This window comes from Pholcus phalangioides, unplaced genomic scaffold (genome assembly GCF_987345545.1).
Source record: "Pholcus phalangioides strain wild (caught in Gottingen) unplaced genomic scaffold, Ppha-v1.0 ptg000008l_1, whole genome shotgun sequence".
Taxonomy (NCBI): domain Eukaryota; kingdom Metazoa; phylum Arthropoda; class Arachnida; order Araneae; family Pholcidae; genus Pholcus; species Pholcus phalangioides.
The window spans coordinates 34,676,875-34,687,360 of NW_028301601.1; positions in this window are offsets into that span (position 1 = coordinate 34,676,875).

Consider the following 10,486-nt stretch of genomic DNA (forward strand, 5'->3'; position numbering starts at 1 on the left):
CGTCGTTGGTCTTGTCGAAAGTGTTCTCTCGCTGTACCCAGTGTGCTGTCCCTATAGTCGGAAGTATAATGGTCAGACGTAATGTGTTTCCGTCGGTGTGGTGGATAACAGTCACGCCCATGAGGATCATAATCAGACCTCCTGACATTTCTTTCAGCATCAAAATTGGGAGGGTTTGTGGCCTTCCTACTTGACGGCTGAGCCAACTGCTCTTCTGCGTGTTGTACCTGACTACGTCTATGTACCTTGAAAGAGTCTAATTTCGCCGCACCGCTGCTAGTGTTGGTTAGGTAGCTCATTCGCTGGTGACGAGCCTGGGGGGTTTCTGTTGCGTAAGTGTTTTTGCCATGCCGACTATTTTTACTGCCCTGAAGTTCTTCTCTCAGTTGCTTACGGCTATGTGTTGTTGTTACGGTATCAGTCCCTTTTATAGTTCGGTCATAGTCTTCACATCGTTCAGCCCAGGAGAGTGGGTTGGATTGTCTCTTTTCGTTCACGTCATGCGATGAAATTACCTCGGCTTGTACATCTGATTCCACTGGGTTTGACAAGTGTAGCGAGGAGATGTCCACGCCCTTAGTCCTTTCAGGTGCAAGCCGCCTGCCCGATAATATTTGATATTTGGACCACTTTTGGCCACTGTCCCCCATTTTTACAACTTCTGCCCACGTTCTCTTTAATCCGAGGGAGGAAGGTGACAACACTTTTTCAGCTGGAAGCGCAGTGCTATTCTTCAGTTGCTTATTCGAATGCAGTTGTGGCCAGGCGTCCACCTTTTCAATTTCTATCGAAGGACTGTTCGTTTGCCTAGACCTGTCAATTTTGACTTTACGTTGTCTCTGAGGTTTGGGAGGTTCCCAAGGTAAAGTGGTTTCGTTGTTCCAGCTATCCTCAACGTAAAATATCGAGGTTGGCAGTTGAGAGGATACTGTCGTCGTTGGGCTAACACAGGCGTTCCTCTCTCGTGGGACGTCTGGTCCCGTACCATTATATTCTGTATCACTTTGGGAAGCTACTACAAATTGAAAGTTCTGTTGCCGCTCGTCGGTGAGACAATCTTCCCGATCTGGTGAGTCCACGTCCGGAGCATGATCCAAGATCGTCTGAGTTTCTTTGTCAATAAGTGGACCAGTTTCACTCCGACACACTGACAGATGATCAGTTTGAGTGTCTCTACTAATAAATATGTTATGTTCTCGCTGATTCACTCTCTTGACTACTGACTGCTTACTTTCGTAACACGAAGCGACCGTTAGAACACCATCCGACCGAAGTTCATTCGTACATGATACGATTGGAGAACGTTGTGTGCTAGTTTGGCCCATTACACGATCGCTGACTTTTTGGGTCATTTTGCTCCGTAATCCAGGGAAGGTCACTTTGTTTGATTTACTTTTGACGTTAGAATTCTTCGTAGGCGAGGGTTGAGTTTCTGACTGCTCAACTATCTCCATGACCAGGTCGACTAATAGACGACGAACACTGTGTTGATCATTTAATGACACCTTGCGCCGCACCTTTCCCGAGGAGAGTTTTCGGGTGTCTCGAACGAGATTCCAAGTCGATTTAATTGCATCTATGGTGCCTTTTAGCAGGCACTGTAGACTTTCATGATCACTGACAGGCAGGCGGTGATGGGATCTGCCCAACGAATCTCTTCGGGGATCAGTTAAAAGTGTCCAGATGTTCCACGCAGCATCATACGTATAGAAGTCATCAGCATCGAGAGTTTCATTCGTTTCGTGGTCACCTAAGATCGTTTTTACCACAGAAGTTGGCACAATGTTCTTTTGGGTCTGGGGATGCAAAGCCGGAGTCACGACATCTAAAGCACGAACTGTTGATTTCAGGAAGTTCCTCTTGGGAACTAATCCGTAGAGGGGAGTAGCAGTCTTCATTGAACATTGGCAGCTTCGTGTTGCGTAGGAACGTGTCCCAGGTCCACCGGATAAGTCCAAAGCGGACTACAGAATTTTTTTACTTCCCGACGTTTTTTGAGGAACACGTTGCATAGGTTACGATAAATATAATAATACTGACCATATTCCATATTTACAACTTCATCGGTTTCGGTTCGGCGAAGTTGCCTCATGTGACCTTTGAGACCCTTAGGGGTTGAACTAAAATTTTAAAAATTAAAGTTTTCCGTGAAAAAAAGTGCTCCGTGACGTAAAAAGTTTGGGAATCACTGCTTTAGAAATATGCATATCAGACGATCTGATTAATCATGCATCTGAAAATGCAAGGTGCACGATTAACTGTTCATTTCTGAATTTTCCTGTTACTAGCACTCGGGGGTCATTCAAGTATTACCTCAGCATCGGGGGGCGGGGAGAGTGTTTCGGATTTGCTGACTTTTGATGTTTTGATGAGAAGGGGGAGGGGGTTTGAAGGTTGCTTACGTCATCAACCACCCCTTTTTGAAGATATGAAATATTCTAAGTTGCTGACGAAATTTTGCTGACAGGGGGGGGGGGGTCTGCGTTTTGCTGAATTTGCTGACAAGGGGGAGGGGTAAAAAATGACTGATATCTGCTTACGTAATACTTGAATGGCCCCATGTATAAGGTTTTCATTGTGGTGTTGACATTGGTGGACAAAGCCCTTTTGGTAAAGTTCATTTACCTGAGCCACGAATTATCAGCTGAAGCCTTACGAACTTTTCGGACAAAGAAAGAATGGAAAAAAGGTTCAGATCTAGAATTCTGTAAATTGTTTTCGTGCAGCACACTGTATCGACCGAAATTTGAACTAAATTTCTTTTTCCTGCACCAAAAAAAAAAAAAAAATCCTCTTTCATGAGAACAACTTTTTCTCAAACAGCATTCAATTACATATTACCTTCAATTTTTATGAATATCTTCATCATTTAAGAATTTATGGGACACCCTGTATTTTGAGATACAACTTGTGTGATATAGATATCTACCGTGATCTCGAATATAGACAATTTTCATAACTTTATCGCTAAAAATGCAAACATATTTTCACTTTTAAATTTTTCACTATTTTTTTTAAATTATCACGTTTTAACATTCTCCCTCTGCGTCAATTTTTTCCCAAAATACATTTTTCTCAATGAAATACACATAAAGGAATATTCGAATGGGTGAAACTTTTTAGAGAGAAGGAATTAGAGAGAAAAAAAATGTAATTTTTACATTTATCTCAACACACCTTTTTCTTTACAATTCACCGCAGAAAATCAGTGATACATTTCTTATCACCTTCAGTAAACACAAATGCAAACAAAAACTTTCGAAGAGGAAAAAAACCTTTTCCCCATAATTTTTGGTTTTTTTTTTTCACTTCAAAAAATATTCAATGAATTTCATTTCTTATTTTTTTCTATTCTTAGTGGTATAAGGTATATATCAGTTTCATCGTTGACGAGACGTGGGTGGGGATGGTTTGGACTGCCTCTTCTTCTTCTTGACTAAAAAATGTCAAGGAGTGAACGGCCTCGAAGGTGAAAAATGTCATTTTCAGACATTTCTCGAAAGATGACTTGCAAGGAGAGAAATTTTTCTTCCTTGCGTTCGATACTATTTGACAGTTTTGACACCTGCTCTGCCGTATTTCATTATCGCTCCATCATAACGCCTATATATATATACAAACGCTCATACATTTGTGGTGAGGAATAACTTTAGTCTTTTAACCAATTTCAAGGACTAATACAGATTAAATGCATTTTTTAATGGCGTTTAAGAGAGATTATTATGTGAGTTGGGCTATATGACAGAAAAATTCGAATGTGTCGAAAACCATACTAAAGTTTGCATTTATTTTAAAAATACTTATATCAATCGTTAGTGAGTTGTTTATGAAACGAGAGCTGGGGAACGAAGTCACTTTTATTATCATTACTCTTTACCGTGAATCATAGGATTTTCAAACGTTTGGCCTGCCATGGTTTCCTTGTCTTACCGATCCTTCCCTCACCCATATCACCATATATTCATGGCTCATTTGCCCTTGTCATTACTCACAAGTGGCCTAGTTCAGCCATCTTATACAAAGGAACTTACCAATCTTTTACCACTCCTCGAATCAGACCTCATTGGCACTCGAATCGAGACATTTCCGTTTCTCCCTGCTAAGTATTTTACTGGGCAGGACTGCAGCGTCTGATTTACGAAATTTACCTGAATACCCATAGGGGTGGGACGGGGGTGTGTGTGTCCATGCATTAGTCTTTTACCAGACGTAATTACTTGGGTATCGTTTACCAGAAGATACAACTCCGTTATACATGTACCTAGGAATACACTTCTCTTCTTCCGGGAATATCCATTTGGTAGAGATGAGATCGATTGCAAAAGCTAAATCGGGCTCATCTTCTGTCAATTCTATCGAAATCTAAAAAATATTCCATCTCGGCTGCTTTTATACCTTTACTGTAATTTTAACTTCTGCTATGCACGGCGCAGTCGTCTGATCCCCTATGTATTACCTAGCTGATCTCAAAACTGTTTTATATGAATTTGCCAGGAAAAGTTTCCTTCTGCATCGACGAATTCCAGGCTACATGACGAAAGCAGAAATTGGGCAGTTTCCGGTTGCAGTGGATTAAAAAGAAATGATTTTAGGCCTTTGGATTCGATTCCTGAAAATGCTGAACCATAGAAACCCTAAGCAATGTTACCTCCGGTTGACCGAAAATGTGGAAAATTCAAACAACTCCTCACCGCCAAACTGGCTAAACTCCGTATGGCAAATTTTGGATGAAAGAGGTTTCCTAGGGCAAGTGAGGGCCCCATTATCATTCGTACATTTCCTTTATCATTCAATCACCGAGAGATGAAAGTATTCAAAATGACATATCACAAATCAAAAACTCGTCGCATTTTCCCCGATACAAATTTTTAAAAACGAATTTCGACTAGGGGGCAAACTGGGTAATCGTGTAAAACTGGTTTTCACGCAACTTAGATTCGGATTAGATTCGATCTTCGTGAGCTATAGAGTAATGACACTAAACCAGGAAGAGACCTGTGTGTGCTTCTTCTGAAATGAAAGGTACCAGAGACTCGGCAACATGTGTTCCTGAGAAGCAAAGTTTACGGTCATCACGGAATAAAATATTGGAAGCTCCTACAAAAAATTCCCATACTTACTAAAAAATTCTGATAGCCTAAAATATTCTGGTTTCTTTCCTACATTTCAATGTTTCGCCTACTTCAGCCGACCACCACTGTGACGACGGCGGGGTTCGAACACGGGTCCTCGCGATGTGAGTCCGTCACTATCACCACTCGACCACCACAGCTGCTCTCTGTACAGTACGAATCGGCACGTCATACCTGTCTTCAAGTCTATTGTTAAACTGAATATAATTGTATTATTAATCGCACCTTATTGTGTCGTTACCTTTGCAATTGGTTTTATGACTAGAGCAATGAATTTGAATTTGTCCTAACCATTACTTACCTGTGGCTTCGCTCAACTATCTTACACAAAGGAATTTACTTACCAATCTTTTACCAGACGTCTTACTTAGGCATCGTTTAGCAGGAGACATATTATCAATCATTCACCAGCCGTCTTAATAATTATCGTTTTACTCAGGGCACTTACTTATCAATCACTTATCAATCATTTACAATTTGTCAGGTGACGTACTCTGACTGATCATTTAACAGCCCCCTTACTCGGTCAGCATTTACCAGCAACTTTACTAAGACATCTTATACCTGTATACTTAATTAACAATCGTTTGCCAGAGACCTTATTTAGGCCGGGTTTCCACTATAAAAGTTTTCTAAAAGTTATTTTATAAAATTTGAAAAATTTAGCCAATAAGATTATCGGTTGCATTGACACAAATGTAACCTACGAGCTTTATTGGTTGGATTTTTCAAGTTTTATAAAATATTTTATTAAACTTTTACAGCGTAATCCCGGCCTTAGCCGCAGTTTACTGGAAGACTTACATATCAATCATATACCTTATTTTAACAGGTGATAAGTTTCTCAATTTGTCCTTTATCGTACTTCAGCGAAAACGAAAAGATTTACTCGCAAATGAGAGAGATTTTTTTCCAGTCAGAGAAGCAAACCTGAAGAGACCGCCAATAGATGGCTCTTTCTTTTCCGACCTAATTCGATCAGCAGTAGTAAATTGCTGTATAGCAATATGATCGGAGTTGGGAGTGCGGCGAGGTAAGTAGCAGCAGTTACGATACTTAGTCATCGTTTGTCAGGGAACTTGCGTTTCCATCGTTTACCAGCCGCCTTACTCAGCTATCAAGACGCAAGTAGTCTTACTTATCCATAATTTACCAGTCACCTTTCTTAGCCATCGTTTACCGGGGACTTACTTACCCACCATTTACCAGCTATCTTAATCGGTCATTGTTTGCCAGAGGTCCCACTAACTTGTCATTTACTGGTGGTTATAACAAAGCAATTTGGATTGCCATAATTTACCTGTAGTTTTCTCGCCCTAATGATCACTCACCAGCGGCTTTCTTGCACTTGACGGTCATATACTTACTTTAGTAGGCAATTGTAAAAATGACAGGATAAATCTTTCTCTACTAATCATCACGGTGACATACATTAACATCTTCGGCTCGGTTCAACGCCCCTTGACTAATTTTGACAACACCTCTGGGTGTATCAAACGAACAGTGCTTTCCAAATAGAAGAAGCCATTCTGCTTGTATGCGCATTAAGACTCCTTCTCACTGAAGTAGATGCGTTTTTCCAGGGGTACCGAGTCCATTGACTCCCACAATGCTTTCCGTACGAACTACATCAATCGACAGGAACATCACATACGAGGTGTTGTCCGCGTAAACATTTTAGAATGAAGCTCATCCAAAATTAATTTTTTAGATGGAATAAATACTTGTTGATATATAAAATCATTGAAAATTAACGAACATTTTGCGAACTTTTGCAGTTCATTAAACTGTAATAATGTAATAAAGAAGTGTGGTTTCTAATGGAAGAATTAAAATAAAGTAAAATTTCGTAAAGTAAAACAACATATTATTTCTTGAATATTTACATTTCTGATACCCAGATGGCACACATTACATTTTTGGTTTATGTTCCGTTTAAGTACTCTACGTTACATGACGAATATGTAGATATGTTTTGAACCACACAGCCCATTTCAAGACATCTTGTATTTGCGAAAATTTATTCGTAGGTTAGATAAGCGAAATACTAATTATTAATAACTAGATAAAGTATTAATTTCGAATATCATCAATAAAGTACCGTAAACTAGGGTGACTTGAGTACAGATTTTGGACATTTTTTGTGTTATCTAGGGTTACCAGCCGTCCGTCCTCATTTTGGATGCTATTTCAAGTGTCCTCCTACGTTTCGGAAAACTCTCCCTTTTGCTCCCCTTTTCAGGTTTCCAGAATCACTTTTTTTCCCTGGGGAAAATGTTTTCCTCTACTTTGAAACATATTTATTTATCAATTTCAGTTCTTTTTTTCTTATTTTTTTTCCCTACGCACTTCAGCAAAAGATTTCGAAATTCCCAGAATGCTTTATTTCCGCTTTTTTGAGCGGTTCTGTTTCAGAGTTGGGGAAAATTATCGTTGTGACCAGTTTCATTTTTCGGAATAGTGACGCCATCTATTGAAAAATTGAGATAAATGACGTCACAAAGGGTGCTTGCGCAGGCCTCGTTCTCTCTTTCACAGGTTGCAAACCTAGTAATTCTAGTGTTATTTCCCTTATGAATTAACATTTGGACGGATTAAAATTACAGAGGTGTAAGTCAATAATCTTTATTTTAGGAAAGAGAGAGAGAGAAGGTCCGTTTAGCACTTCCACATTGCACTTCTGAACTTATTATTTATTACTAAAACCCGTTATTTATTACCAAAAGTATAGAAAGAAGAAATTTTCAGTTATTTGCTTACACAAGGATACATGCTCTGGCTTATAATAAATCAAAGTATGTCTCGAATGCAGAAAAATGAATTCAAAGTCGTACCCAAATCACCACACTTGAAAGAGGTGAACACCCATTGCATTGATATATCACTTTTCGAAGCGTGTGCTTCTATCTTACCCAACTGGAAATAATCAAGAACAAATTAAAAGAAAAAACCCTGAATGACGTATAAAGAATTATTATTTCATGTCTACAATGCAATGACCCTACCTAATCAAAGATGTCTGTTTTAGTGTAAACCTCTCGAATTAATTAAAAAGTAAATCTGATCTTCTTGTGTATTCCTACTTGGCTTGAAGCCAAGACCATAACGAAAGGCTCCCCTCCCCGAAATATTAAAAATTGACTGACTTTCATGGAATAATATGGTTAAATCTGTTCTTTTGTAATTTATTGTTCTATCACTTTGGTTCTCCCCCCCCCCCCCTCCTCCAAAATAAATTTCTGGTTACGACCCTGCCCGGAGCCTAACGTTTTCTCATATGTTGTAGCATCTGTATAAATATTTGTGCCTGTAACAAATGCGAAACAGATGCTACAACCAGGGCCTGAAAACTCTGTGCATTGCTCAGTGCTTATCAAGACTGTGATATTCTAGTCTTGATAGAAGTTTGCTTCGGTAATTATACTTATTGTTTCAGCTGGGAATGATAATTAATCTAATTAAATCAGTCTCTTAATTAGTGGTTGTTTTTTTAGTGGCATGTTTAAAATTGGCGGGTTGACAAAGAATAACTACAACGGTTTGCACAAGGTTTTTCACGAAACCTTAAAACTCAGGCTATGAGTTATTTACCCCGGCCTGGAAAATGTTATTCGTCATATGGGGGTTCCCCAGATGGAGCACTTATTTCCTCAATGTAAAAAAAAAAACGAAAAAGATTTACATCCTACCCCTAGGGAACACCATTAACAACTCGCGAGCAGCAATTTGGTGCTACTAGGGTTTGCAATACGTATTTTACATTAAAGAAAAACATTAGCATACATCATTACATTAGCATATTGTAACCATATTATTGCAAATGAATTATGCATGTAGTTATAATATAAAAGTTATGTATATAAAACACACATTATGTATATAAAACACACATTATGTATATAAAACACACATTATGTATATAAAACACACATTATGTATATAAAACACACATTATGTATATAAAACACAAGTTATGATAAAAGTAGGCGGGATAATTATGAGAGATTTGGGCACAATTTTCTCACGGAGGCTCACTCTTGCGGCTGGGACTGGAATCACCACCCTATTTCACTTCCAGTGGCTGTGACGTCATCTGAAAAAAGAAATTAAAGCATGTACCCAAGTCACCCCAGTTTGCGGTAGTAATTATAAATCACACGTTAAAGTTAATTTTTCTTCGGAACTGTCCGGGAAACCCCTGTCGCGTGTAACTGGTCGAAAACAACTGGCCCGGACGGTGATAAATCTACTTCACCTGAAGATGGGGTATATATTTCATCGAGTAGATCGATACTTAATGTGTGTCTAAACCATATCGATAACAGCAGGGATTTTTTGAACCCTGTTAATCTGGATTATTTTCTGGTACCTTTCCTTTTTTCCCAGAATCTACCCTTTGAGTACGACGATTTCTCATACCACGCACAAATAGAGAAAAAAAACCCAATTATTTATGAATTTCTTTGGAAGGATAGAAACTTCTGGACATCACTTGTGGGTAAGGAAAGAAGAAAATAACTGTTACTTCAACATCACCACCACCGCGTAGGAGTTCTTTTTCACGTATAATATATATAGAAATCCTAGGAAGAGAAGAACAATGCTACCGAATACGCCATCAATCATAGGCAGACTCGAAGTTGATGAGATATTAATGGATCTTTTGGTCTCAGCCAAGCGACGTAACCATTTCTCTTCACGTTCGGTTATATATATTTTTTTCTATATGTGCAATGTTTTATATATAAAACGTTAAGAACACAAGGGAAAAAAAACAAAGCCAGAAAGGGGGTTTATGTTTTCGCTTCTTTTGATCTTCTCGGTCAGTATTTTGTATCGATGTTGGAGCCCCACAATTCTCATGCTCCACTATTATTTTCTGCGCCATAGATTTTTTTCCCCTCCCAAGTACGAAAAAGCAGTTATTGACTTTGAGAGTGAGTTAAGCCCTATCAATCTCTCTCGGATTATTATGAGTTAGTTGTGTATGTAGAGCACACAAGGGAGAGAGAGAGCGAGAGAGAACATACCATAAGCTTTGGTCAGCGATTCTTATACGAGAGTGATATTTTTAATAGTTTTTGACTGTCCAGCTAACAGGTTGGTGGCTCGCCTATAAGTGTGTGTCAATAAGAATGTTTTTTCCCTCTCATTTTACTTACGTATGTGAAAGGCCTTCCAAGGCTCTTATTCTACAAAAAACAGAGAAAAGAAGAAAGTGAAATAGAGCCGCTTTAAACACTGAGGACAGACAAATTAAGAAATTTATCAAGTAAACAAAAATGTATGAATAAACAAATAAATAATGACAAAAAACCTACTAGAAATATACGGGCATAATAAAAAAACGAACA